An 18,382-nucleotide genomic window follows, 5' to 3' on the forward strand; every position below is an offset into this window, starting at 1 on the left:
TCTAGAATACATGAAATTTGCATTATTTGTAATACAAATTGTAAACGCCGTTAGCTGCCATGCTGAAATACAGGTCACAGAACTATGAGACTATAAACATGAAACAACTGGGAACCTCCCTGAAGCATTAATGAGGCTCTTGAATCTATCTACAAATACAAAGGGCTCTCGATGTGAAGAGCTCTGGGTTAGTGATTTTTACAACACAAAAATAAAATATATTTTGATTAGGTGCAAAAACATATTGATACACATTATCGTTTTATAAGTGTTTATTTAATTTGAATTATTTTAAGAAGTAGAGTATCTTTATTGATCCCGCAGTGGGGAAATTTACTGTCATGGCAGCTCACATCAGATAAAGTACAATAAAAAAGACAACAGAAGGCAACACACAGAAAACTCAAAAGTCACCCGAAAAATTGTGCAATGAAGATAAAATAAACAATACAATACAATACAATAATAGAGGGTATAAGAACCAAAAAGTCTTCTTTTGGTTTGGATGATCAGTATATGAATCTAAGGCAAAAACCAATGCATCTTGGTTTATATCAGGGCTGGTTGTAAGCAGGCATATATGAGGGGGCAGTCAGAAATGTGAAGGGGGCATCATACATTATGTACACATCCTGCTCCAGCACGTTGTTTCACCTGTGCTGATAGTAACAGTGTTTTCTTCCTTGAATTTGGCTGCTAGCTATGTGTCCAACCCCAACCTAGAGAAGTGGAATGCACTTAGTCAGGCCTCTACCTTCAGACCTATCCAACTTGGGTGTCCCACCTGAAGACTAAGCTCCTGCTGGCCTCAATAAGGTGGCAATCCCTCAAGGGGGAAAACTCAAAAATAAAAATGAAATAAATAAAATAAATAAAATAAATAAAATAAATAAAATAAATAAAATAAATAAAATAAAATATCCTTCATTCAAATGTTATCAACCACCAACATAACATATATCTTAACTGGATAATTTCACCCAGAGGGAGGGGCCGTGGGGTCCTCTGGGGTTTTGGTGAAACTGTTAGGGTCGGATGGGATTGAAGTTCAACAGGCTGTTTCAGTCAAAAGGAAGAAAAAGCAAGCCGGTAACGTGACGTTTCTGTTCTTATAAGGACCTTCTTCAGGCAGGCTTGCTTGTTAATACACGTGTAAAAACGTGGAGGAACAGAGTGTAATAGATGCGTCTCTCATGAAATCTGAGCATGAAGTGAGGAATCATAATCGTTGACCTGAGGGGGTAAGATATTTATTTGAGGGGGCACTGCCCCCTCTTGCTCCTGCGTAGAGCCGGTCCCGGTTCATATATATACATTAGAAAGAAAATACAATTTAATTTATTAAACAGGAATCGTTTCCTTTAAATATTGCTTGTCCTGCTAGGTTTGAGAAGAATAAAGAAACTTTACCTGGATTATTTCCACTGTTGGACTCTTGCTCTGAACACCCACCGTTTTTACCCTCAACTACTTCGAAATTAAACCTTGCAGATTGGTTTTTCTTTTCCTTCCTTTTTTTTCTCTCCCTCTCTTCCCCCTCAGAGTTTCTTCAATGTCAAGTCTACAAGTTTCCCATTTCATGTTTTTGCCTACTTCCTTCTTCTTCCCTTCATCCTTCACCCGCCTCCTAATTGTTTAGCTCCTTCCATCTCGACCTACTTCTTAGCCTTCACTCCAACATTCTATATTCCCTTTGTTTAATATTTCATGTTGCCAAAAACTTCTATGAGAACAAGTGTTTCACAGCTATTTATAGTAACCCTTGGACGGACAGTGTCCTCAGCATTTGAACAGGTAACTGATATCTCCCCGACGCGGTGTGAGTTCGACTGAAACTTAGTCAACGGCTTCCAAATACCCCAAGTGTGTGTATCTGTTTTGTTTTGGAGTAATTTCATCCATCCATCCATCTTCTCCCGCTTAGCCATTTCCGGGTCGCGGGGGCAGCATCCTCAGTAGGGAGGTCCAGACTTCCCTCTCCCCGGCCACTTCCTCCAGCTCTTCCGGGGGGACCCCGAGACGTTCCCAGGCCAGCCGAGAGACATAGTCTCTCCAGCGTTTCCTGGGTCTTCCCCGGGGCCTCCTTCCGGAGGGACGTGCCCTGAACGCCTCACTCGGGAGGCGTTCAGGGGGCATCCTAATTAGGTGCCCGAGCCACCTCATCTGGCTCTTCTCGATGCGGAGGAGCAGCGACTCTACTTTGAGCCCCTCCCGAATGACTGAGCTTCTCACCCTATCTCTAAGGGAGAGCCCAGCCACCCTACGGAGGAAACTCATTTCGGCCGCTTGTACCCGTGATCTTGTTCTTTCGGTCATGACCCAAAGTTCATGACCATAGGTGAGGGTTGGAACGTAGACCGACCTGAAAATAGAGAGCTTCGCTTTTTGGCTCAGCTCCCTCTTTACAATGACGGACCGGTGCAGACTCCGCATCACTGCAGACGCCGCACCAATCCGCCTGTCGATCTCTCGCTCCATCCTTCCCTAACTCGTGAACAAGACCCCGAGGTACTTAAACTCCTCCACCTGGGGCAGAACCTCATCTCCAACCCGGAGAAGGCACTCCACCTTTTTCCGGTCGAGAACCATGGACTCGGATTTGGAGGTGCTGATTCTCATTCCGGCCGCTTCACACTCGGCTGCGAACCGATCCAGTGAGAGTTGAAGGTCACGGTATGTTGGAGCCAACAGGACCACATCATCTGCAAAAAGCAATGATGCAATACTGAGGCCCCCGAACCGGACCCCCTCAACGCCCTGACTGCGCCTAGAAATTCTGTCCATAAAAGTTATGAACAGAATCGGTGACAAAGGGCAGCCCTGGCGGAGTCCAACCCTCACCGGAAACGATTTCGACTTACTGCCGGCAATGCGGACCAGACTCTGACTCCGGTCATACAGGGAACGAACAGCTCCTATCAGGAGGTTCGATACCCCATACTCCCGGAGGACCCCCCACAGGAATCCCCGAGGGACACGGTCAAATGCCTTTTCCAGGTCCACAAAACACATGTGGACTGGTTGGGCGAATTCCCATGACCCCTCAAGGACCCTGCTGAGGGTGTAGAGCTGGTCCACAGTTCCACGGCCAGGACGAAAACCACATTGCTCCTCCTGAATCCGAGGTTCAACTATCCGGCGGACCCTCCTCTCCAGTACCCCTGAATAGACCTTACCGGGGAGGCTGAGAAGTGTGATCCCTCTATAATTGGAACACACCCTCCGGTCCCCCTTCTTAAAAAGGGGGACCACCACCCCTGTCTGCCAATCCAGAGGCACTGCCCCCGATGTCCACGCGATGTTGCAGAGTCGTGTCAGCCATGACAGCCCCACAACATCCAGGGCCTTGAGGGACTCCGGGCGGATCTCATCCACCCCCGGAGCCCTGCCACCGAGGAGCTTTTTAACCACCTCGGCAACCTCAGCCCCAGAGATAGGAGAGCCCACTCTCGGGTCCCTGGGCCCTGCTTCCTGATTGGAAGGCGTGTCGGTGGGATTGAGGAGGTCTTCGAAGTATTCCCCCCACCGATCCACAACGTCTCGAGTCGAAGTCAGCAGCGCACCATCCGCACCATACATAGTGTTGACATGGTTGAAGTTTTCCCGGAGGTGGGAGTTGAAGCTCCTTCTGACGGGAGACTCTGCCAGGCGTTCCCAGCAGACCCTCACTATACGTTTGGGTCTGCCAGGTCTAACCGGCATCCTCCCCCGCCATCGGAGCCAACTCACCACCAGGTGGTGATCAGTTGACAGCTCCGCCCCTCTCTTTACCCGAGTGTCCAAGACATGCGGCCGCAAGTCCGATGACACGACTACGAAGTCGATCATCGAACTGCGGCCTAGGGTGTCCTGGTGCCAAGTGCACATATGGACACCCTTATGCTTGAACATGGTGTTTGTTATGGACAATCTGTGACGAGCACAGAAGTCCAACAACAAAACACCGCTCGGGTTCCGATCAGGGGGGCCGTTCCTCCCAATCACGCCCCTCCAGGTCTCACTGTCGCTGCCAACGTGAGCGTTGAAGTCCCCCAGCAGAACGAGGGAATCCCCAGAAGGAGCACTCTCCAGTACTCCCTCTAAGGAATCCAAGAAGGGTGGATACTCCGAGCTGCTGTTTGGCCCATAGGCACAAACAACAGTCAGGATCCGTCCCCCCACCCGAAGGCGGAGGGAGGCTACCCTCTCGTCTACCGGGGTAAACTCCAACGTACAGGCACTAAGTCGGGGGGCAAGAAGTATAGCCACCCCGGCTCGGCGCCTCTCACCATTGGCGACTCCAGAGTAGAAGAGAGTCCAACCCCTATCGAGAAGGCTGGTTCCAGAGCCCTTGTTATGTGTCGAGGTGAGACCGACTATATCTAGTCCGAACTTCTCCACCTCGCACACAAGCTCAGGCTCCTTCCCCGCCAGAGAGGTGACATTCCACGTCCCTAACGCTAGTTTCTGTAGCCGGGGATCAGATCGCCAAGGCCCCCGCCCTGGACGACTGCCCGATCCACACTGCACCGGCCTTATATGATCCTTCCTGCGGGTGGTGGGCCTACGGGAGGGCGGGCCCACGTCGTCCTTCCGGCCGGGGCCCGTGGGCAAAGCCCCGGCCACCAGGCGCTCGCACTCGAGCCCCAACCCCGGGCCTGGCTCCAAGGTGGGGCCCCGGTAGCGCCAATCCGGGCGACGTGAACTGCCTTTGTTTTTTATTATACATATATGGCTATTGAACCGCTCTTAGTCGGACCCGTCACCTGGGACCTGTTTGCCTTGGGAGACCCTACCAGGGGCATTAAGCCCCTGACAACATAGCTCCCAGGATCATTCGGGTACTCAAACCCCTCCACCACGTTAAGGTGGCGGTTCATGGAGGAGTTGGAGTAATTTGGCGTAGCAAAATGTTAGTTTTATAATTACGACTCCCTCGGTAAGAGCACGGTATTGAGCGCGCTACTTCCGGTTCCGGGTTCATGACGTCACAAAAGGAGTAATTTGGCGTAGCAAAATGTTAGTTTTATAATTACGACTCCCTCGGTAAGAGCACGGTATTAAGCGCGCTACTTCCGGTTCCGGGTTCATGACGTCACAAAAGATCAATATTAAAAATGTTTTAGTACTGCTAAAAGTAATTTAAGTTAATATTTCATGGTTATTTAATATTATTCCCGTGATTCCAAACTTCCTTTAAATCTTGGGTCACGGACTTCACTTCCTTCTTTGTCTCATGACTGTGGGCGGTGGCTGTGCTGACGGTCGTTAGCCGACCATATCACAAACAGTCTGCTTCTTCAGACAGAGGAATGTAATGTTTTTGTGAGCGGATGGGTTCACAACACGGCTCTACTATGATTATCGTTTGTTCTGCGCAAGGGTGAGTGTTTCGTCTTATATTATTCTATGTGCTAAGAAAGATGCTAGCAGCTACAATGTAAACACACACACACACATGGCTGATGAGCGTGCGTGCAATACACCGGGACATGGCTCAATGTAAATAAACTAGCCCTAAACGTCAGAAAAACAAAATTCATCAGTTTTGGAAAAAAAAAAATAACAGAAAAAATTAGACTGAAACTAGACACGGACATAATTGAACAAGTAAAAGAATATAGAGCACTAGGAGTGTGGATAGATGAGAAACTGACCTGGCAAAAGCACATACAAGTAGTCAAAAACCAAGTTGCCAAAAGCAGCTACATCCTATGGAAATTACAACAAATACTACATACCAAATCACTGAAGATGATCTATTCTTCCCTTATTGGGTCACATTTAAATTACTGCTCAGAAATCTGGGGAAACCCCTACAAAACGTCTCTTGAACCTTTATTTAAACTTCAAAAAAAAGCAATTAGAATTCTATATAAAGCACCACACAACGCACACACAAACGAACTATTTGAAAAGGCCAAATACCGAAAACTGCAAGAAATAATACACTACAACACACAAATTCTCGCATTAAGGGCCTCACTTAAAACACTCCCATATCAAATACAAAAACGTTTCATATACAAACAAACGGCTTATGAACTAAGACATAGTAATGTGTTTATACAAGAAAGGGTTAAATCTAACAATGGAAAACACAGCACTGTAAATAAAGCTATTAACAGCTGGAATAACCTTGATGCAGAGACAAAACAAGCTGTAAACTTAGACTAGATATAAAGAAAAAACTCGGAACACATTCTTACGCGAATACGGGATCAACACATCAACGAGATGGAACTTATCAACTGGTCAATGAACGCAATCGACTCAATCTTCACGAACAGAAGATCACAACAACACGAATCTGAAGATAACAAGGAACTTCGAAAGAAGATGAACTCTTATTTTGAACTGGAGGAACGCAAACAACGTCGGGGAATGAAATCTGCAGGGAACAAGGACGACACGAACAACGATGGAGAGGAGGAACAAAAAAAGACAACACTGACTACAGATGAGAATAAATCCTACATAAAAAAGGACAAAAAAAACCAAAAAAAACAAAAATGAAATTGTGTTCAGAACAACTGTTTGACCAGAGAGACAAGCTTTGATGTAAATTTTCTGCGTTCAAAACAGGGGACGGGACTTAGATTAGCAAACTGCTTCTCTCGTCTCCTTTTTCGGCATGTACAAAAAAAAAAAAAAAGAATAACAAAACTTCTGTGAATGCAACCATGTCGGAAATAAATAAAATAAATAAAATAAAATAAAAAATACTGAACTCACACAGCCGTTTAAAGAGATTTGTGACTTTGGTGTTGCAAAACGTATATTTTTCGTAGTACTTCCTCTACCTAACCCTAACCCTAACCCTAACAACCTGCGACGAATTATGTGCAAGACGCGCATGTGTGTGAGCAATAACGCACAAAGGAGATGGATGTAGAAAACCACACACACACACACACACACACACACACACACACACACACACACACACACACACACACACACACACACACACACACACAGTATTTCTAATAAAAATATACTAAATGAGTAAAATAAAACAAAAAACTAAAAAGTACACAAAGTGACAACAGAAATGCATAAAAATATACAAAAAGGCTCCAAAAACAAACAACAAAAACAAAAAAAAACATCCATTACAGAAAAATACACCAAACAACAACAAACATATGAAAATGACTCAAAATACACAAAACTAAATATTTATACAAAAATACACAAAATAACAATAGAAATGCACAAAACTACACTAAAAAAGATACACAAAATTATTCCAAAAACATACATTACAGAAAAATACATCAAACAAAAAATATATAAAAATGAGTATAAAAAAACACATTTAGTTTTTGGTTGCGGTGCTTGTGCATTAAAGGTGTGTTCACACCAAACGCAACTGAAGTGACTGAAACGACTAGATTACATTCAAATCAATATAAATGACGCAACCTCAAGTTATCTCCCCTCAAGCGGTTTGAGGGACAAGCGCAACCTAGTCGCTCAAAGTTGAAAAATTTGAACTTTTTAAGGGACTTCAAGCGACAACTGCCCCAGGCATCATTGTCTGTAGAGCCGAGGCAGCAGCCCCTCCCACCCGCTACAGTGAGAGAGCTGCAGCGGAGGTCAACAGCTAGGACCTGTTGAATTTACCGGGGCAAAATTAAAGTGGTTAACTTCTTGAATAAGCCTACATTCTGCGTGAACTCGTCCTTTAGTAACCCTGTAAGTTGATCATTTAAACCGTAAAAGCGTTGCTGTCTATGATACGACTGAAGAAGAAGTGATCAACCCTCTCTCGCATCTGTCAGCGGCAGACACACACACACACACACGCTGGAGAGATGAAGTGATGGAATGACCATAAAGCACCACTATGTTCAAGCAACTCATCACGGGCGACTGAAGTGACTGCAGTCGCTACAATCGCGCTTGGTGTTTACGCACCTTTCCAAGTGTTTATGTGTCTCGTGAGCTACGGTTTGTTACGCTCAGCCTAGGAGCCACTGAACGGCACATGAACACGTCATCCTCCACCAGTCTCAAGCAGCACGCCAACACATCTGTTTCAAACTGGGCTATTTATTTGAGCCACATAAGGAAAATAATAAGTACCAAACTGGGTTACGCAGAACCCACAAATAAAAGAACATAAGTTTCCAAGCCAACTGGGCCAAACTGAACAAAACGTATCACCGTTTCGGTCTCGCTGTCAAACGGTCAGCTGTCAAAGGGCAGAAGGAAGTGCTGCGTGCTGGTTGGAGCATGGGTATAGGATGACCCGCCCTCTGAACCACCTCTGGCCACACCATACGTCATCTGGGTCTTTTTGTAGCCGCCCTCCACCGAAGCTCAGCCAATCCGAAGTGGACCCGTTATTCTCAGACCACGTAGGTTGGGCTGTTGATAGAGAGACACACCCCCCCCAGCGCACAACACAGAAACACAAGTAGCACACAAACAAACTGAAAGACGACAACAGTCGTAACACCCCCTTCCCTAAGAATTAAACACTCCCGAAGAGTTTAATTTAAAGAGGATCGAGAAAGAGCATCAGCCAACACATTTTCTGTGCCCTTCTTATGAAGAATGTTGACATTAAAATCTTGTAAAAGAAGGGACCACCGCATAAGGCGTTGGTTTGAATTCCTCATCCGCGAAAGGAAAACGAGGGGGTTGTGGTCGGTGAAAACCTGTACGGGCTGGGAACTCGATCCTACATAGACCTCAAAATTCTGAAGGGCTAACAACATAGCGAGGGCCTCCTTCTCGATAGTACTGTAGTGTACCTGGTGTTTGTTAAACTTTTTCGAGAAGTAGCAAATAGGATGGTCGACTTCGTTTTCATCGGTTTGCAAAAGGACAGCACCAGCACCCCACATACTGGCGTCCACTTCCAACTTAAAAGGGCGATCAAAGTTAGGTGCAGCCAACACAGGAGAACTACACAAAAGAGCCTTTGCAGACTCGAAAGAAGTCTGACACTCAGGGGACCAGACAAAATTTTTCAACGGACTAACCAACGCGGTGAGAGGGGCGACAACTTCTGAGAAATTTCGACAAAATCCTCTATAGTAACCACACATTCCCAGGAATCGGCGCAGCGCCCGTTTTGACTGGGGAGCAGGAAAGTCAATCACAGCCTGTACTTTTGCGGCAACTGTGCGAACTTGACCTTGACCCACTTGTTTTCCAAGATAGGTTACCTTTCCCTTACCGAATTCGCATTTAGCCAGATTAAGGGTAAGGGATGCGGCACTTAAACGAGTAAAAATCAGGGACAATGTTGCCACATGCTCCACCCACGTGGTTGAGTAAGCAACAACATCGTCAAGATATGCCTCACAATTGTCGATTCCAGCTAAAACTCGGCTCATCAATCGCTGGAATGTAGCAGGAGCATTCCTTAACCCAAATGGCATCACTGTATATTGGAGGAACGAATCAGGGGTGACGAAGGCAGAGATCTCAGAAGCACGAGGAGTTAATGGAACCTGCCAGTAACCTTTTAATAAGTCCAACTTAGTAACATATCTGGCAGAACCAACCCGATCTATGCAATCTTCCATTCGTGGTAATGGGTAGGAGTCGGGCTTTGTGACGGCGTTTACCTTCCGGTAGTCATTACAAAAACGAGCAGTTTTGTCGGGTTTGGGAACTAAGACACACGGGGAGCTCCAGGCACTTACGCTTGGAACAGCTAACCCGTGCTCGAGAAGATAACTCACCTCACTTTTCATTAAAGCTCGTTTGGTTAGATTGACCCGATATGCATGCTGTTTGATTGGCAGGTTACCCTGCACATCAATGTCATGGCTTAAAACCGAAGTCTGATGAGGATGATCAGAAAAAATGTTTAAATTATCCTCAATGAGCTTAATGATGTCAGTTTTGGCTGATTCATCTAAATATGATAAAAATGATTCTAAGTCACTCAACACTTCAGAGTTTTGTAGACGAGTAACCGGCAATAAACCATTTTTCTCTCGTAAGCCATCATGACTCACAGTGTACTGTGGTACGGCTTCACAAACAACCACCACGGGCACCTCAGGTGGAGCCATGGGGGGATCCTCTCGGGAAAAGTAACGTTTTAACATATTAATGTGGCACATCCGTGTTTTCTTTTGGCGATCAGGAGTTTTAATCACATAATTTGTATCACTTAATTTCCTTTCCACTACATATGGACCTGCAAATCGACACTGCAGACTACCGCCCCGCAGCGGCAGTAGCACTAAAACTTTGTCATCTGGCTGGAAAACTCTCACCACAGACTGTTTATCGAATCGAGTTTTCATTTTTGACTGAGCCTGTGTTAGATTTTCCTGAGCCAGCTGACAAACATGGTGAAGACGCTCACGAAAAGAACTAACATAGTCTAAAACATTCGACTCTCTCCGAGGAGAATCGGAGGTCCACTTCTCTCTAAGCACACGTAAAGGACCGCGCACCGTATGACCGAACACAAGATCACAGGGACTAAACCCTAAAGATTCTTGGGGGGTTTCACGTATAGCAAACATGAGCAGGGGCAGACCCTCATCCCACTCTTTCTCAGACTCACTGCAGAATTTGCGAAGCATTGATTTTAAGGTTTGGTGGAACCTTTCCAACGCACCCTGAGATTCTGGGTGATAAGCACTCGACGTCACATGTTTTATGTTTAACTCCTTAACAACCTGTGAAAACAATTTGGACATAAAATTTGTACCGCGATCTGTCTGGATTTCTCTAGGAAGTCCAAACGTAGAGAAGAACCAAAGGAGTGCTTTAACTACTGGTTTGGTTCTGAGTGAGCGTAGCGGGACCGCGTGTGGAAAACGCGTAGCTGCACACATGATAGTTAAAATGTACTGATGTCCAGCTTTCGTTTTTGGCAAAGGCCCCACGCAATCTAAAATCACCCGTTCAAACGGCTCCCCAAGTACAGGAATTGGTTTTAATGGTGCTGGAGGGACTGGTTGATTTGGTTTTCCTGCGAGCTGGCAGGTGTGGCACGAACGGCAATATTTGGCTACATCCGATTTTAAACCGGGCCAAAAGAAATGGCGCAGCACACGGAAATATGTTTTTTTAATGCCAAGGTGGCCTGCTAAACAAGAATCATGTGCAATACTTAGAACTTGTGGTCGATATTCTTTGGGCACCACTACCTGATGAACCGCCTGTAATTCATCAGCTTCAGGACTCCACTTCCTCATCAGAACACCATCTTCAAAGAAGAACACAGGAAACGTGTTTACACCAGCTGATGCAGAAGACAAACAAGATGTTAATGTTTTATCATTTCTTTGAGCAGTTATTAACATCTCACGGGTCACATTTAATGTTAACTCAGCATCACTGGGGAATAAACATAGTTCATTTTTACTTTTTATCTCGTTTTCAGATTTTACAATATTTTCAAAAATGTTGGATTTCACATTTTCATCAACAGTAGTCATGAACGAATCAGACAAATCTACAACGTCACACAGTTTACGAGCCTGTGCGCGCGTAACGGCGCACACAGGGAACAGAGATGGCACAGAGGGGTCAGCAGGAGCGGCCATGGACGAGACGGGGATCGGATCATCGGCAACCACTGGGGAGGGAAACACATTTCCACCAGCTAAATCATTCCCTAGGATAAACGAAACGCCACTAACGGGCAACCGTGGACACACGGCCACTTTGACAGGTCCTGACACTAATGGTGACTGCAGATGCACCATGTGCAGTGGGACTCTCATCACAGTCATCCCGATGCCCCACATTAACACATCAGCATCACACGAAGTTTCATCCGACAGGGGTAGGACGTCACGCAACATTACGGACTGATAGGCAGCCGTATCCCGTAGGATGTTAATAGGTGCCTTTTCTTTTTCTTCACCAGTCACAGAAACAAAGCCCTGCGTAACAAAAGGCTCAAAACGAGAATCCACGTCTAACATTGCAGCTTTCGGAGGCGCAGAAAATAACTCAGGTGAAGACACAGTCTTAATCAAACACACACCCGCAGGTTTACTTGGTTTGGACGGCTCTTTCTTTCTTAAACTCGGACACACCGCAATCAAGTGACCTGGCTCTTTGCAGTAAAAACACTCACGGCTGTCCTGCGCACCCGTGGGAACAGTTTTACGAGCGAGCCTCGGTGACCTATTTCTATTTCTAAGTTCATACACATTATTTTGACAGCGCGACGATTGCATTGGAAACACACTCTTATGTGTCAAAATAAATTCATCCGCTAACACAGCAGCTTTTGTAACAGAGGACACTTTTTGTTCGTTCAAATAAATCACGATGCGCTCAGGCAAACACTTTTTAAATTCTTCAATCAAAATTAACTCACGCATTTCCTCCAAGGAGTTAATTTTACATGCTTGACACCACTTGTCAAACAACACGCTTTTCTCACGGCAAAATTCCACGTACGTCTGATTGGTATTTTTTTCTCTATTCCTAAATCTCTGTCTATAAGCTTCAGGGACAAGCTCATAGGCACACAGCACAGCTTTCTTTAACGTCTCATAATCTAAACTCTGCTCAATAGACAAACTGGCACAGACATCCTGTGCTTTCCCCACTAGTTTGCACTGCAGTAGTAGCGACCAAAATTCTGTGGGCCAATTTAGCGCAGCAGCAATGCGCTCAAAAGCACTAAAATAAGAGTCGACCTCCGACTCACGAAACTGAGGAACTAAGGCAATGTGCTTACTCATGTCAAAGCTAGCCGCGGAAGCAGACGCACTGTGACTGGGGACGGGCGTGCCGGGAGGCGGGCTCCGCTCCAGTTCTAGGACGCGGAGACGAAGATGCATTGTCTGCACCTCCAACTCACGGTTTCTCCCCTCTGCCTCTCTGATTGCTAGGGTTAGGCGGAGATCCTCTGCAGTCATGCCTGTCAGAGAACCAGCGGCCGATTTGCGATCTCCATCAAGGACTCCACTGGCACCCTGCGGCTCCAATGCGTCTTTCTGAAGTGCTGCGGCCTCACTCTCACCACCTCTAGCATGCAGCACACCGGCGTCCACCAGCTGTCGACCCAGCACTCTCTGCATCTCTGCTTTGCGGATATTAGCAGACACATTTAATCTGAACTGACTTGCAATCATTAACAACTCATTTTTTTTACATTTCTCAAAGGTATCCCAAGAAGGATTATCACAAAAATCTTCTACAGAAAAATCTGCCATCTCCCACCTTTTTTCCTCCCACACAAAAGAGAAAAAATACACCAATCAGAGAAAAATATACACCGCAACACTACTGCCTCAAAAATCGCGAAAAAAACAAATTCCGTTGGACAAGCCCCCAATTCATGTTACGCTCAGCCTAGGAGCCACTGAACGGCACATGAACACGTCATCCTCCACCAGTCTCAAGCAGCACGCCAACACATCTGTTTCAAACTGGGCTATTTATTTGAGCCACATAAGGAAAATAATAAGTACCAAACTGGGTTACGCAGAACCCACAAATAAAAGAACATAAGTTTCCAAGCCAACTGGGCCAAACTGAACAAAACGTATCACCGTTTCGGTCTCGCTGTCAAACGGTCAGCTGTCAAAGGGCAGAAGGAAGTGCTGCGTGCTGGTTGGAGCATGGGTATAGGATGACCCGCCCTCTGAACCACCTCTGGCCACACCATACGTCATCTGGGTCTTTTTGTAGCCGCCCTCCACCGAAGCTCAGCCAATCCGAAGTGGACCCGTTATTCTCAGACCACGTAGGTTGGGCTGTTGATAGAGAGACACACCCCCCCCAGCGCACAACACAGAAACACAAGTAGCACACAAACAAACTGAAAGACGACAACAGTCGTAACAGGTTTCAGCCATTTTTTAAGCTTGTATGAGCACTGCCAACACCAACTTGTAAACAGAGCTCTTGCGCGCTCTCTTGCACTCGTTTAATAGGTGTTTCCTCTTGGGAGCAGGTAGAGTGTTGCGTATGTGCATTTTTTTAAATAGTGGAGAGGGCATTTTTTCCTAAACTTCAAGAAAATCCTCCTCTATACCTTTAATGTATTAATTAGCAGGTCATGTTTACTGCACAGAGTTAATTATTATAATTAATCATGTGACATTAATTGACATAGATATCAGATATTCCTATAGACTATATATAAAATACACATCCCATATAAACATAAATTCACATCATCAAAGAGTACCACCATTTTTATTCATTGAATGAGGATAAATCAAAGCAGGTAAACCATCAGCTCCTTTCAAAACTGAAGTCACACAGTGACTCTGATATAGAAAGCACACAATCAAAGCTTAATATACAACACAAGAATACATATTAATTCAACGGTCTATGTAAAATACACATGATGTGTGTATTATATAAGGTACACATAACTGTAGCCTGCTGTATTTCCTTGGGGTCCGTGTTTGGCATCAGGAAACTTGCCCTCTGTCCCCCACACACACAGCAGAGAATTCACCCATCAACACAAAACATCTCATCTTCACAACCTCACAAATGCAGTGACATTCTGACACAGTCATGATGTAAAAAGTGCTTATTAATAGACATGTGGCTCACCTTGTGATCAGCACTGATAGATTCCAGAGGTCCTAAAGACTCCTTAGTCATGGACTGATCAGACAGCATAACAGACCACCTGTAATTATAATATGAAGACTATTCAATGCACATCACAAGCAATGTGCACTGTTCACTAACTAACAATATAAAAAAGTTCATGTTCACCTAAACGTTAATGCTGTGAAAGGATTGCCTGTTCATAAAATCCACCTCATTGGCACCTGAGGGGGATTTTACTTATCTTGAAGACGTTGAAATAACTTGCAACACAAAGCAATGAGTGTGTACCCTATATATACACACACGTACTTATGATCAATCAGTTTGTGATTGACTGACTTTAGAATCAATTTTAAGTTTATATGTGTGTTTGTCTGTTAGCAGGATTATGTCAAAAGTGCTTAACGGGTTTTGACCAAATTTTAACCAAAGATAGACCATAGGCAATTGAAGATTCCATTAAATTTTTGAGTGGATGTGGATCAATATACTGATTCTGGATCACTTTTAAAATATCTAAAACCCATATCTCTCATCATTGGTGACATTTAAAAAATTCATATTGGTTTGTACAGTAACTGGTTATGATTTACAGTCCACATAAACTGGACTGAATCATAACATAACCGCTAGAGCAGACATGAGCTTGTGTGTGAACGGTCGCATTTACAGACCTTGAAGCCCCTGTTAGCTTACCTATAAACGGGAAGAGATTCGTCACCTTTATAATAAGTATTGATTAGGTCACTGGGAGTGAGGCCCAAGGCCAAGGCAGGCCGACTTGATAATACTGTATCATGTTTTTCTGCAGTCAGTGCCTTCTCCTCGCCCTTTTCTGTCTTCTCTATTTCAGGTGTCGTGAAGCTGATGATGGCAGTTCCTGATCTGTGGGTCACGGCTCAACTAGTCTGGGACACTCTGATGTTCTATCTCTCTATTCGTTTCTGTTAGTCCTTCTGTCCGCTAACCCCAACCAGTCACAGCAGATGGCTGCGACCGCTGAACCTGGTTCTGCTGGAGATTTCTTCCTGTTAAAAGGAAGTTGTTTCTTCCCACTGTCACTAAATGCTTGTTTACTTGGATCTTGTTAGGTTTTCACTTTCTTATGATGAATTTTATATTTTGATAAGCGCATTGAGATGACTGTTGTAAATTGCGCTATATAAATAAAGTTGAATTGAAATTGAATTGAATTAATTAACCCATTTTTCTGAAATTTGATTCAGTTATGTCGGGTTGGTTCCTCAACTATACCCCAATGAGTTACATCTGGATCGGATCAGGATTGCACACTTCAATGTGATTTTTCTTAAAATTGGGGGTGCCCAGTTTGGACGTACTGTATTGTTATTTAATGAGGATGGAAATTTCTTAGAAGCCTTTAAAGTGTGAATGATCATGGTACTATGATCAGGATCATTGATCCAGATAACTGCCAATATCTGGCAACAGTGACGTGCCGTGAGCACTAGGGTAGGGTATGTCAACACCAATGACAATTTCATATGTTTCTGCTGGCAAGCATTAATTCAATTCAACTTTATTTGTATAGCGCAATTTACAACAAAGTTATCTCAATGCGCTCATCAAAATATAGAATTAATAATAAGAAAGAAAACACCCAACAAGATCCACATGAACAAGTATTCAGCTATAAAACACCATTAAAGAAATAAACAATTATTTTATATAGCCTCCATACTCTCCCAAAAAGATATATCTCATGACACGGCAGCACATCCATTGTTTGTGTTGGAAACACAGAAACACGGAGAAAATGACAACAACAACTCGGAACAGCCTCAGTGAGGCGCATCCACAAAGTCAATCCTTCCTTTGGTACCATTCACTGTAGAAAATACGAACATTTTTCTGAAATTACCTTTGCTGAAGGTCTGGTAGCTCAGACCTTAAAAGCTGTCCTTTTTCCTTAAATTTCAGCACTTTGGGCAGTTGTAGCTGTTTTTAAATGTGCTATATAAATAAAGTTCACATTGACATTGACATTTAGTGATTTGGGTTATGAAAAGCACAAAATGCTGACACTTTCAAAGTTATAGGTATTGTAGGCTATCGGAAATTGAAAAATAAATAAATTTTAATTATTTATTAATTAATTATATTATAATTAAAACAAATAATCAAAATATCAATTCACCCTTGGGTGGGCACTGCCTACCCTGACTGCACGTCACTGTCTGGCAAAGAGGATACAGTATTTGGTGCGTGGTAGATATTTGCGCTCTCTGAGTGCTTGTTTACAAAGAGGGTGCAGGGAGCTTATAATGATAAATTAGCATCATCATCAAATCTCGTCATAAAATTTTTTTAAAAGTGTCTATTCATACAGATGCCATACGGACAACCCCCGGTGCTATTGGTACATTTACTGAAGTACACGTACATCTTATGGTTAGGTTTAGGTTAAAACCTTATATCTCAACAATTTTTAGGGTTAGGGTTAGGTTTACTCTTAGTCACGTGACCTGAACTGGCCAATGAGGGGTGCTGCGTAAGGATAGATTGTCATAAATGAAGCACACCAAACGTTCAGGTATTCCCAACGCACTTCAGTAACATCTTTTGCAGAGAACGCCTCATGCCATGCATTTGTTGATCTGTACATGGTTGCAGCTTGAGCCGTATGGCCTACAGCCAGTATAGATACAATAGTTACTGTGCTTCCGTAATGCAAAATAGACAAAGGCACCATTACCTGTCTCCATCAAGCAGGGAGAGTTTGGTGCCAGAAGGATAGGCTAATTGCATTATTGAAGTCTTTCTGATTATTGATCCTTTATCTGGATGAGATATGTGCCACTTGTAACTTTTGGCCTTGGCAATAGCTGTCCAATATTGGTGCCATCACTGTGTTGTGTATTAGTAAATCTAATTATATTGTTTTTTGCTTAGACTGGCTAAATCACTTGAGAAAAACACCAACTTAACTAAAATGTGACTAATTTTAATCAATACCAAGTTTAATCTTAAAACGACAGGCGAACGAGTGTTGTTCCTTCACATTCAGCATAGAAACGTACAACTTCTGCTTTTTTAATAGCATCCTTCACATCACACGTCATAGTGATTGATTAATCCGTGTCAGTCTTTATGAAGTTTCTTTAAACACATTTTAACATCTATTAAACACTTAGTTCTAAATATAGAAATATAGATCAACGTGTCAAATGTAGACAATATTAGCTGCATCAACAAGGGTCGTTAAACTGTAAAGAAGCTTTTTGTGCCAAAGAACTACAACGTGATGCTACAAATCTTAATGGTCTTTGGCTAAAAGTAGCAGACACATAAAAATAAGAAACTTTTGGCTTTTATCACATCAAGTTAACACGTCTACCAACTTGTGAGTTCTGAAAGTTTTTTTTATGAAAACTGCCAAACACCTCAGCCTGGTTATGTCTCACCACAAACCTGGCAGCTGTGCCCCAGCAATGACGACAAGGCTTTAATTACAGCCTGCCTTCATTAACACATCCATCTTTGTGCAAGTCAGTCAGCTGTGTGCTGTATTTTCAGATCAAGTGTGCGTGCGTGCGTGCGTGTGTGTCACGTGCGTGTGTATTTCTGTCTGTGCTGTCAAACATGTGGCATCAGCAGGGAGCCTCCTCTGCTAAGTCGCTTTACTTTTTGTTTTAATGCTAATGTTCTTTTGCCTATACTTTCTAAACATGTTAATTGTAATGGTAAATGGTTTCGTTTTCTTTATGTTATTTTCTCTGGTTTTAAATAATCATATGACAGTAACACATATTACTACAATCTGCATACTTGCATGCTTTTGAACTCAGTCTGTTTGCAAATTATTTGGGGAACAAAACAAATATGAAAAATGCATTTTTTAATCAATAATTGAATCATA

Source organism: Gouania willdenowi, chromosome 16 (assembly GCF_900634775.1).
Source record: "Gouania willdenowi chromosome 16, fGouWil2.1, whole genome shotgun sequence".
NCBI lineage: Eukaryota > Metazoa > Chordata > Actinopteri > Blenniiformes > Gobiesocidae > Gouania > Gouania willdenowi.